At 44.9% G+C, this 12,218-nt stretch overlaps 1 protein-coding gene across 1 annotated transcript in view; it reads left to right on the top strand.

Moving 5' to 3' along the window:
* Positions 1–2,044: 2,044 nt before the first annotated feature.
* Fhl2 (four and a half LIM domains 2) overlaps positions 2,045–12,218 on the top strand; it is a 68,959-nt gene continuing 58,785 nt past the window's right edge. The window contains exon 1 of the mRNA XM_021198193.2: positions 2,045–2,346. The gene's annotated coding sequence lies outside the window, so the exon portion shown is untranslated. The remainder of the gene's footprint in view (positions 2,347–12,218) is intronic.

The raw sequence follows: 12,218 nt of genomic DNA, 5'->3' as shown, positions 1-12,218 counted from the left end.
ATGACACCAGCGGCAGGAAAGGCTGGACAACCCAAGGGCTTTGTCAACCCCATTCACAAAGACAGTCTAGAGGGTTGAGGCTTCAGCTCCAGGCTCTGTTCTTGAGTTCTGTACCAGAGCCACCACTGTTTGCAATTACCCCAGGCCATTCCTCATGACAGCTAGCTGACAGGAACACTTTGAGAACCCGTTTGTCTTAGTCAGGGTTTCTATTCCTGCACAAACATATGACCAAGAAGCAAGTTGGGGAGGAAAGGGTTTATTTGGCTTACATTTCCATACTGCTGTTGATCACCAAAGGATGCAGGACTGGAACTCAAGCAGGTCAGAAAGCAGGAGCTGATGCAGAAGCCATGGAGGGATGTTCTTTACTGGCTTGCTCAGTCCACTCTCTTATAGAACCCAAGACTACCAGCCCAGAGATGGCACCACCCACAAGGGGCCCTCCCCCCTGATCACTAATTGAGAAAATGCCTTACAGCTGGATCTCATGGAGGCACTTCCCCAACTGAAGCTCCTTTCTCTGTGATAACTCCAGCTGCGTCAAGTTGACACAAAGCTATCCAGTACACCGTTCTATACCTTAGATCACAGGGATAAAAAAAAAAAAAAAAAAAAAAATGGATTCCAAAGATGCAGCTTGGTGGGTAGTATTTTTCAGCTGGATCCACAGCCCATAGTTGAATCCACAGATGCAGAAGGTAATGTTATTTGAAGCTGATCCAAGACAACTCCTGTCTCTCTCAAAAGCTTTCCCCAACAGGGATAGATGGAAAACCCTGCCTTCTAACCTTCCCCAGCCTCTATATTACTCTAGTCCTCTCCCAGGCCAGGAGCAGAGTTACCACGTGGCAGGGAGCGACTGGACACTTAAATGGGAACTTTAACACCCCCCCTCTATGTAAGGGTTAAGACATTGACCAGCTCTTCGGGGATGATCTTTTGCAAACGGAAGAGGTGCCTTTGTTATTGTTCTATGGCTATGAAGAGACCCCAAGACCAAGGTAACTCATATAAAAGAAAGAATTTAATTGGGGGCTTGCTTACAGTTTCTGAGGCTTATTCCATTATCATTATGGTGGGGAGCATGTCAGCAGCAAGCAGGGTTAGTCCGTTATCATCATGGCAGGAAGCAAACAGGCATGGTGCTTGAGCAGTAGCTGAGAACTTTAAATCCTAATCCTGATCCAAAAAGGGTGGAGGGTGGGAGAGAGAGGGAAAGAGAGGGAGAGAGGCAGAGAGAGAGAAAGAGAGAGGGAGAGAGGAAGAGGGGGGGAGAAAGAGGGGAAGAGTCTGGGCCTGGTGTGGGCTTTTGAAACCACAAAGTTCACTTCCAATGACATACCTCCAACCAGTCCACATCTGCTCCAATAAGGCCACACTTCCTAATGGAAAAGGATCTGCAGGACTGTCCTTGCCCACTATCTGTCCATACCCCTGGCTGCAGTGGGATGAATTCCCAAGCCAATCTACTGTGAGTACACAATAGCTAGTACCAAGCACACAGCCTAGGGATAGGGTGGAGGCAGGGGCATGAGATGCCATGACCATCTGCTCAGACCTTGGAAGCTTAAGGAGGCTTTGAGGTAGTCTTCTGTTTCTTCTGGCACATGGCTCTTTAAACGACTCCAGTAAACCCTCCATTTCAGTCCCACACAGAATCACTAGTCACTCATGAGCAGGGATGAGAGAGAAGGCATGACTTTCTGGAAATGAATTCCAGCCCACAGCCAGACATGTGCCTGGTGCTGGAGCCCACAAATCCTTCTGGGCTTTCTAGAATACTCATGTAGGCAAATGTCCTTGTCCATGTAAGCTGGGGAAGGAAGGTCAGTAAACTGTTTCCAACAGGGAGCACCAGACACCAGGCTTTCCTTTCTGAGCCCTTGGAGGTGCTCATGTATCCCCAGAGAAGTGTCTCCCACTCTTGTGCCAGCTGCCTGCAGCCTTCAATGAGGCATACAGCCCTGGGCAACACACTGAGAGGTTCTGGACCAAGCAGCCTCCCTCTTCCAGTTACTCTTATATCACTGGAATACATGTGAGGCCTGGGGTGGTGTCCTTGAGACAGGCAGGCCAAATGGGGACATGCACAGCAGCCCCTTCCCAACTGGAGCCTGAGACTTTCTGCATTTAAAGACCAAAAAAGGCTTGCAAGAGCCAGGGTTGGTCTCTTATCTACTAGGCTGGGCCAGTGGACATGCCGTATTTATAACTCTGCTGACAAAAGCCCGCAACATGAAAGCAACCCGATGAGGAACAGGGCCTGCCTGCGCAGTGCTGGCCCTCATCCCCACTGGTCTGGTTGCTGGGCAGAAGGAAGGTCTCTGACCTTTCACATCACAGGTAAGGATCTCATTTACTTTGTTTGTTTGTTTTGTCTTTATTTCTTTGTTTCTTCATGCCAGTCAATTCCAGTGCATATTCAGGCCATACATAAATGCCAACTGGGCTCAGATGGTTTTGTGCTCAGCACAAAGGGAGTGTCCTAGACCCAGACAGACACTGGGACCTCAGGACCCCAGCTCTCCAGCTCCCCAAACAGCCGCTTGGATGCTAAGAACAGCCATGGTGCCTCTTCACCTTGACCTCTCTGGGTGGGAAACAAAACTGAAAACCAGAAGAGCTTTTAAAGAGAAAGCAAAGGAAGAAGAATAATTCGAACATAAACACAAGATAGGGTCAAACAGCAATGTACTTGAGCCCCCCCTTCCCTCTCCATCCCAGTATTTCCGGAAGGCCTGGGTGGAAAGGCCAATTACTGATGTGTCTGATTACTCTGGGAAAGCATGTTTATACAAGATGACTTACATGCTAGGGCTGATAGTTTGAAAGTCCAGAGCTATTGTATACTTCAAAGGGAATATGTGCATATTTTACTATTTCTTGCAGCTAAGCTATACTGGACTGAATGATGCTCTGGCAGATTGCATAACATTCTCAATATTGATAAAATGACACAGATGGCAATGATATAGTTTATAGAAGGATCTCTTGCCAGACTCTATGCGATGAATTTTCCCATAATTAAAAAAAAAAAATTCTCAACTCAGGTTTGTTTGTTTATAATGCCGAAGCTCAAACATAAAACTCAAGTTTTAGGCTCATATAATTTTACCTCACAGGTACGGTTTACCAATTTGTTGTTGTTTTCTTGTTTCTCGGGGAATGTAAATTGGATTCTGTGTTATTACTAGACTGATATTCAACTAGTCCATGATTAAGTCAGGTACACAGTGGGATTTAGCCTATCTTACAAAAGCCCTTGGTTTTCATCGAGCAGAGAACTACTCAGTTCAGATCATTACGTTTTAGGAACTTTTTGTAGTGTTAAAAAAGACTAGAGAACTGGAGAGCTGGCCTAGTGGTTAAGAGTGCTGGCTGATCTTAACTGGGTCCCAGAAGTCATCTCACAACTTCTTATAACTCCACCTTTAGGGACCTGCCACTCACCCTCTTCTGGCCTCTGTGGATCAACACATACACGTACACGTGTGTGTACTCACAAAAAGAGATACATAATCACACACACACACACACACACACACACACACACACACACACACACACACACAGAGTCAATAATGAAATAAATGTTTTGCAAGCATGGAAAGGCTAGGGATGGAATCCAGGGTCTTGCTGGGCAAACCTTCTATTATCAAGTTAGGCGTGCCCTCACTAGCCGTAAGAAAATATAACATAGAATGTCTACTAAGAGCTATTCATTCTCCCCTGATAGGGTCCTCCAATTGTCCAGATCCAACCTGTAATTAAGCAAGCTTTGAACTTGTAGATTTTATCATTCTACTTAGTACTTCTAGAACCTTCCCTCCAAGATTCTAGAACACTCTATACTTTTCCTCAATTTCCAAGCCCAGAGTGTAGACACCTTTCTCTTCATCTCAAAATACTTAGTACTTGGCATAAAGTGACCCTGGTACTGATTTTAAGTCTCTTTTTCGCCCCAAAATGAGATAAAACTGTATTCATAGTGTTTATATTTCCCTTTATTTTTTTCTTTTTATTTTTTTCTTTTATTGGATATTTTTTTATTTACATTTAAATGTTGTCACCTCTCCAGGTCTCCCCTCCTGGACCTCCCCAACCATGCCCTCTATGAGGATGCTCCCCCACCCATCCACTCACTCCTGCCTTCCTGCCCTGGCATTCCCCTACACTGGGACATCGAACCCCCAGAGGACCAAGGGCTGCTCCTTCTACTGATGTCCATCAAGGCCATCCTCTGCCACATGGAGCCATGAGACCCTCCATGTGTACTCTTTGGTTGGTGGTCCAGTTCCTGGGAGTTCCGGGGGGATATGACCAGTTGACACTATTGCTCCCCCCGCCCCGGGGCTGCAAATCCCCTCAGCTCCTTCAGTCCCTTCTCCAATTCCTCCACCTGGGATCCTGTGCTCAGTCCAATGGTTGACTGCGAGCATCCATCTCTGTATTTGTCAGGCTCTGGCAGAGCCTCTCAGGAGACAGCTATATCAGGCTCCAGTCAGCAAGCATTTCCCAGCATCTACAATAGCGTCCAGGCTTGGTGACTGTATATGGGATGAATCCCTAAGTGGGGCAGTCTCTAGATGGCCTTTCCTTCAGTCTCTGCTCCACACTATGTCTCCATATTCGCTCCTGTAAGTATTTTGTTCCCCTTAGAAAGAAACACTGAGGCATCCACACTTTGGTCTTCCTTCTTCTTGAGCTTCATATGGTCTGTGAATTTTATCTTGGATATTCCGAGCTTTCGGGCTAATGTCCACTTATCAGTGAATGCATACTGTGTGTGTTCTTTTGTGATTTGGTTACTTCACTCAGGATATTTTCAAGTTCCATCCATTTGTCTGCAAATTTCGTGAAGTCGTTGTTTTTAATAGCTGAGTAGTATTCCATTGTGTAAATGTATCACATTTCTGTATCTATTCCTCTGTTGAGGGACATCTGGGTTGTTACCAGCTTCTGGGTATTATAAGTATGGTTGCTATGAAAATAGTGGAGCATGTGTCCTTATTACATGTTGGAGCATCTTCTACATATATGCCCAGGAATGGTATAGCTGGGTTCTCGGGTAGTAAGTACTATGTCCAATTTTCTGAGGAACCGCCAGACTGATTTCCAGTCTTTGGTTTTTTTTTAACTGTACAAATAATGTTTATTTGTCACAGAAAATACAGAGAAGCAGAAAGGCAAAATATAAGAAATTATGTGTGGTTCTAATGAGGACAACTGTTTTTGCATTTTAATGGTTTATCTTGTCTCTTGTTTTAATTTACCTTTGGCTCGTGTGTGCGTGCAATGTGATTGCATGTACATGTATGTGCATTCATATGTGTGCAGCCTCATTAGTGCATGAGGGAGCAGTCCAAGTGTGCACATGTTTGTGGAGGCCAGAGGCTGACATCGGGTTTCTTCAATGATCACTCTGCAGTTGAGTGAAGAGTTCACCAATCCACCTAATCTAGCCATCTTGCTCCAAGGACCCTCTGGTACCACCTCGTCAGCACTGGGAATATAGGCGGTTGGCTATATCTACCTGGCATTGACTCTGATGCTGGGCATCTGAATTCTGGTTCTCATGCTTCTACAAGTGCTGTACCCACTAACCCATCTCCCCAGTCCCATTACTACCTCTTGATTCTAGATATTCTTGCAGAGAAGAGCAATTATTAATATAAACACAGTTTTAAAAGAGAAAAAGAAAACTTCAACTCCTGGAATTATACCTTCCTTTCACAATTAAGTGGTTTTGAATCATCTTAAAATGTTAGTCATAATTTTAAAGGATTTGGTTTTATTTTAAAATTATAGAAACATACATTAACTATAAATATAATCAGGTTATATGGTAACCTATTTTTGTCTAATTTATGGTCCACATATTTTTACTATCTACTCAAAATCCAGTGTTTTGAAACTGACTATTTCTGTATGACAGTATGATTCTTCTTTGTTCTATTATTAAAACATTGTAATAGTTGCACAAATGGGGGAGTTGAATGTGTAAATGGAGATTTGGACAGACATTTTATTGACTGTACCAACTGGCTTCTCCGTTTGATGGGTCTGGTGATTTCTGTGTTCTTGATACAGCCTCTTGTGCCACGAGCAACTCTATCATTCTGTGCCTTTATTGGCATATCCTCCCCTCAATGAATTAAACAAACAAAAACTGTATTTTAAAAACGATCATCATCGTACGTATGTATATGTGCCCAATGGCCACGGCATGCCTGTGGAGAGCAGAAGACAATTCTTTGTCCTCTCTTTCTGCTTTGACATGGACTCCGAGATTGCACTCACATTGTCAGGCCACACAAGCAAACGCATTTCCTTGCTAAGCCAGCCAGCCAGCCTCACAAATTTATTTTGCTGATGTTTTTATGACCACTTATTAATCCGCATCTCCTCACTTCCTCCCCATCGTGTTAAACTGTGAGTGAAAACTAGAAAGGAACCAGTAGAACCATGGGCAGCCTCATATGTAACAGATGCACTTCATAAATGGGGAACTTTTAAAGTGAAAATTAGTAAAGATATATAGTTTAAAGTTTTTGGTGCTGGTAATCAAATACAGGCTGCTCTCGGGCTCTACCATTTAATTTTTTTCATCAAATTTTTAACTTCAAAGAGGGTTTTGCAATTTAGTGCTTCGTTTGCTTTTAAAAGACATATTTCAAATAGAAGAGGAATGAAGACTTTTTCAACATGGGGTTTTGTTACAATTTAAAAATAATACTGAAAGACAACCCAAAAGAAAACCATATAGCCCAATAATATTAATATGCCTGTCTAAGTTTGGCTTCTGTTGCTGAGGTAAACCCCGTGACCACCTTGAGGAGGTCGGGGTTTATTTCTTCTTACAGCTTACAGTCATCGGAAAGGAAAGCCCAGGCAGGAGATGAAGCAGAGACAGCAGGGGACACTGCCTATGGCTTGCTTCTCATGTCTTTCTCAGCCTGTAGGAAGTAGAGGTGGATTACTGACATCTGTGAACCTGGCAATGGGGAAGAGTGTGGACGATATGCAGAGATGGGAACAAAATCGATTTCTCTAAGGCCCAGGAACTCCTCTAAATGTGTGTTGGAAGCCTAAGATCTTAGGGAGAAGGGCTGGCTTGCTTCTTTTTGTTTTTATCTAGACCTTTCCTACACTCCATATTTTTTTTTAAAGGAAATAAAGAAGTGTCTTGGTTTCTATAAAAAATAGAAAGAAGGGGGGAAAGTTTAGAAAAGTACCTGAATTGGGATTGATTTAAATCCCACATTTTACTTGAAGCCCTGAGTTAGCTGTGTCGTTGCTGACTGACGTTCAGGCAGTTCTGGGCAGCCCCACAATCTCCATGGCTGGGGCGTCTGGTCGGTAGATGCATTTCTCTGCCTGCAGCATCCACCCGGAATCTCACATGTTCTCATGCGCACACGTGTTATTTGTGTTTTATTATTCAGTTTGAACGTGAGGGAGAAGAGCAGCGGGCGCCAACGTGACAGAGGCAATGAGTCAGGGAGCAGGACTGGGTCTACCCACAGGGAGAGTTAAGAGTCTAAAGAGAAAGTGGGCGTGCCAATATCCTCTCCGTTGGTTCTTCATGGGACTCAGCACCCCGTGGAACTTGGGAAGCGTGCATTTACCTTTCTCAGTCAGATTCAGAGCTGGTACACTCTCTGAGTCACGCTCGCCCAACAGCCTAGGAAACGTTTGCAGAATGAAACTGTGTGGACAAAACAAGCTTAAGAGTTCTAGGAGTGTTGGAAACCAAAAGCAGAGTTAGAAGCTCTCTCTAGGCTGACGGTTCCCTCTTCGGCGATGGTGGCTGGCAAATAGGCTTGTGTTCATCCCAGGACCCTTTTGTACCCAGTACAAAGAACATGACGCTTACAGTAAAGTTTTAAACGGCATTTTACTGGGCACTGAATACGAATATTTGATGATTATGTGCCCTTAAGTAGATTGTCTGACTTAGAATTCTCCACAGTGTGGGGCCAGGGTGTTGGGTTGGGGGAGTGTTGCTGAATAAATTCCAAAGCCTATGAGCTTCCTTTCTGGACAAGTCACTCTTAGCCAGGGTCTTGTAATTGGTTTTAGGAGACCTATTTCTCTCTTCAAATGCAGCTTAAGAAACAAAACAAGCAGGTAAGACAGTGTAGTTCTTACTTCAAAGCCAGTTTTAATTACTTGAGCTGAGGGCTGATGATCAAGTGTTAGTCCCTTCCAATCCTGGAGTCAGAAGACACAGGGCAATCAGCTAAAGAGTAATACAGCTATGACAATGGTCAAAGCTAAGAGATTTGATACATACACAGACAACTTCATTTTAGGTGCCTTTCCCTTTGCAGGTACAAATTTATTGGTGCTCAAATTAACCACCATTGGCAAGGATCCTTGAGGGGAAGACACAGTCCCAATCTCCATGCCATTTTAACACACATTTCCAGATGGAAAACATCTGCAAGATGTAGGGAAGGGTTAAGAAGGGACATGGTGATTAAAACAGGGCTTGGGAATTCACAGAGCCAAGGTCAGTCTCGTTTATATGATGAGGTCTGGGTGGAAGGATCCAGAGGCAGCAGGCCTACTGTCTATCTAACAAGAGCAGCAGATCCTCTTGTCTGGCAATGGGCAGGGCCTGGTTCCTGCCCCAGGCAGGAGCAGCCAGACAGCATGCAGGCCAGCATATACTCCCGCCTAATCTCTAGCTTCCTTTACAAACCTGTTACTGTATTTGTAACTTGAACACATGGTTTCCCCTCCCCAAACCTAAGAAAGCTTTCCCAAATCAGTAATACATCCAGAATCTAACCACAGCCTACAGATGCCTACATGATCCAAGGGTCAAAAAAATCTGTTTCCATCTGCATGCTATCCCTCCACTTAGCCATCTCCAGTCACACTGACCTTCCCCCAACTGGGCCAAGGACTTTCACACTTGCTGAAGCCTCTGTATTTACCTAAGAATAACACATCTTACTCCCTTCTTATCAAACTACATCTGAGATCCACCTCTCACCCCATCTAAAATTTATACTTTCTGGTGCCTTATCTGATGTACTTCTCTTTCTCAAACATATAAAAATATATAAATACATATAATACATATGTACTGGCTAGTTTTGTGTCAACTTGACACAGCTGGAGTTATCACAGAGAAAGGAGCTTTAGTTGGGGAAATGCCTCCATGAGATCCAGCTGTAAGGCATTTTCTCAATTAGTGATCAAGGGGGAGAGGCCCCTTGTGGGTGGGACCATCTCTGGGCTAGCAATCTTGGTTTCTATAAGAGAGCAGGCTGAGCAAGCCAGGGGAAGCAAGTCAGTAAAGAACATTCCTCCATGGCCTCTGTATCAGCTCCTACTTTCTGACCTGCTTGAGTTCCAGTCCTGCATCCTTTGGTGATCAACAGCAGTATGGAAATGTAAGCCGAATAAACCCTTTCCTCCCCAACTGCTTCTTGGTCATGATGTATGTGCGGGAATAGAAACCCTAAGACAATATATATATATATATTTTTTTTCAAAGCATTATCTTATACGTATATATACATGCATGAATGTGGCATGTATTCAGCTATCCCTCAGTACACATAGAGAGTTAGTTTCAGGACACCTTAGATTCTAAAATCTACAGATGTCCAAGTCCCTCAAGTAAAGTGGTGCAGCATTTATATGGAAACTAAGCATGTTCATGTTCTCCTATATCCATCTGTAGGTGACTTTCAATAACTATTGAATATGCAAATATGCAAATAAATGCAAATGCCATGTAAACAATGATCTCATTTTCACAACAGGTACTATTGTAATTCAGGTGAGAAAATGCAGTGCAATCCAGTCAACTGGCACACAGCAGTGACTACATTAGTTCCAGGATGCTGCTGCTCATCACCATGAGCATCCTGTATCTTAAATCTAAGTTGTCTTATTGCTGTGAAGGTGAGATGCCTGTAGTGCATCTCCCTGGGCTAAACTTAAAATCTAGTTGTTAGAACACAGTATACACCACTGAGAATTCATCTCCTTGACTTTCTCAGCGTCTGAAGGCTGCCTGTGTTTAGGGCTTGTTGCTTTTGGCTCTCCATCAAATTTCTCCTTGACATGACCTTCTTGTGTCCATCTTTCACATGGTAAGGACTCTTGGAATACAATAGAATGTGTACATCTTAGGGAAATAGCTCTGGGTCAGAACAGTGGCTTAAACCCTATCACACTGAGTGGTGCTTAAGAGAAGTAGGAAGGACTGGAGCCTGACCTAGGCTGCCAGTGAGATCCTGCACAGGGCAGTTCATTCTTCTATCCAGCCTATTTGCGACACAGGATGCCACCGATTCGCAGTGAACTTTGAAAATGGACGTATCTCACCGAGGTGTTTTAAAATCATCAGTCTCACTGCATCCCCAAACATATGATTGAGACCACAGATATGTGATAAATGTCAGTCTTGGGGAGAAATGAGAGCCCTGTCGGAGACAGAGACAGGCTGAGCTGCACCTCCCATGCATCAGGAGCCAGGTGCTTTCACAGCAGGCAGAGAGCAGCAGGCAGACCCTGACTGGAACCCAGTGCCAAGAGGATCAGGTGAGGTGAGCCTCTTAACCCCTGAGAAGGGCCAACAGAAAGGTGGACCTAGCTCAGTGTTCTCCAGGGCATGCCAGAGCAGAAAGGCAGAAGCTCCAAGAGCAAACCAGCAGGCAGGGCAGAAAAAGATGCTATATGAGGACAAGGGGAAGGGTGGATACAGCCATGTGTCTGCCGCAGTTGAGCATGGCCCTATCTAGAGCAGGTGCTGTCTGGTTCAAAATCAAGCTGCAGGGAACTACAGAACTCTCAACCCTCCAAGACTGGAAAGAGCCCACAAGCTTCCAAGGCTAGCAAAGTAGATGCTCTCCTGGAGGGAGGAGGGAGGAGGGAGGAGGGAGGGGAGAGAGAGAGAGAGAGAGAGAGAGACCTATTTAGATCTAAAAAAAAAAAAAAAAAAAAGGTAAGTGTAAGGGGAGACCAGGGGTCAGAGGCATCAGTTGGCAGAACAGTGATATTCACAGTGTGGCATTTAACTTTTCCTCTGAAAGCCAAATACTGGATAAGCTAGCAATTGTCAGGTTAACAGGAGGGATACATAGGCATTTATCTGAGCATAGTTTTACATGGCTTAAGTAAATGAAAATGAGGACATGAGCCCTCCAAGGTAGAGTAGCAGAGAAGACATGACCAGTAGCCTGAACTAGGCCATAAGATAAGGGAGGTAGGGCAAGATAGGAAGAGGAGAGGAGAAAGACAGATTGGGAGCCAAGAATGGAGGACCAAGAAAGTGCTGAGCTGAAATGGCCCTTTTGTATAGGAAAGAGAAGCTGGGGGAAGGGGAGGGAAGGAAAGGGAAGAGAAGAGGAGGGGGGGCGGGAGGGAAGGAAAGCCCAGTCTCTGGCTGGAAAGGTTTAGGGTAGGGGGACAGGGTTGAGAAAAGTAGACAGTAACCTCGGAGTGAGCCTGGTGCTGCCAACGCGCGCTTTGGTATGCTAATAGGCACCTCAGCTAGCTATTTGTCTGGGCTTTGCGGAGGGGCGTGGCGTCTGACAGTAAGAATCGTCAGATTAAAAAGCACAGGTGGAAGAAGAACAATGCATTTTCACGCTTGGGGTCGATAAGGCAAGAGCCCGGTGTAGAGGAATGTGACTGGGGAAAGGCGATGACCCAGCGGAAACAGACAAGTGGGAAACCCACGGGGCTTAGTCCCATTGTCTGTGGCCTGCTGTGCAGCATTCCCTTCTCCCAGGTGTGAGGCCGGACCCTTCCGAGCTAGAGGTCTGTAATCTACTCCCAGACAAGATAGATTAGAGAATTTCTTTGTGGCTGACTCTTAAATGAACAGGCAGGGGAGGTCCTGGGGAGAAGCTCGGCGGGTAAAGCCTTTGCCTCACACACATAAGAACCTAGTTTTGAATCTTCAAAAACCACAAAGAGCTAGCTAGGCACGACATGCATTTGTACTGACTCTACAGTGAGATGGGAGGTGGGAATGTGTGACTCCTTGGAAGTTTTCAGATCAGCAACCTTGGTATCCACAGTGGCAAACAACAAAGAAAAACCCTGTCTCAAACAAGATGAAGGCCAGGACCCAACCCAGAGGTTGTCCTTTGAGCTCCACACATGTACCATGGTACACAATTGCCTGTATTCTCTCTCTCTCTCTCTCTCTCTCTCTCTCTCTCTCTCTCTCTCTCTCTCTCTCT

The sequence above is a fragment of the Mus pahari genome, chromosome 5 (assembly GCF_900095145.1).
Source record: "Mus pahari chromosome 5, PAHARI_EIJ_v1.1, whole genome shotgun sequence".
NCBI lineage: Eukaryota > Metazoa > Chordata > Mammalia > Rodentia > Muridae > Mus > Mus pahari.
The sequence above is the reverse complement of the archived record's forward strand: the minus strand, read 5'-3'. Positions and strand labels throughout refer to the sequence as shown.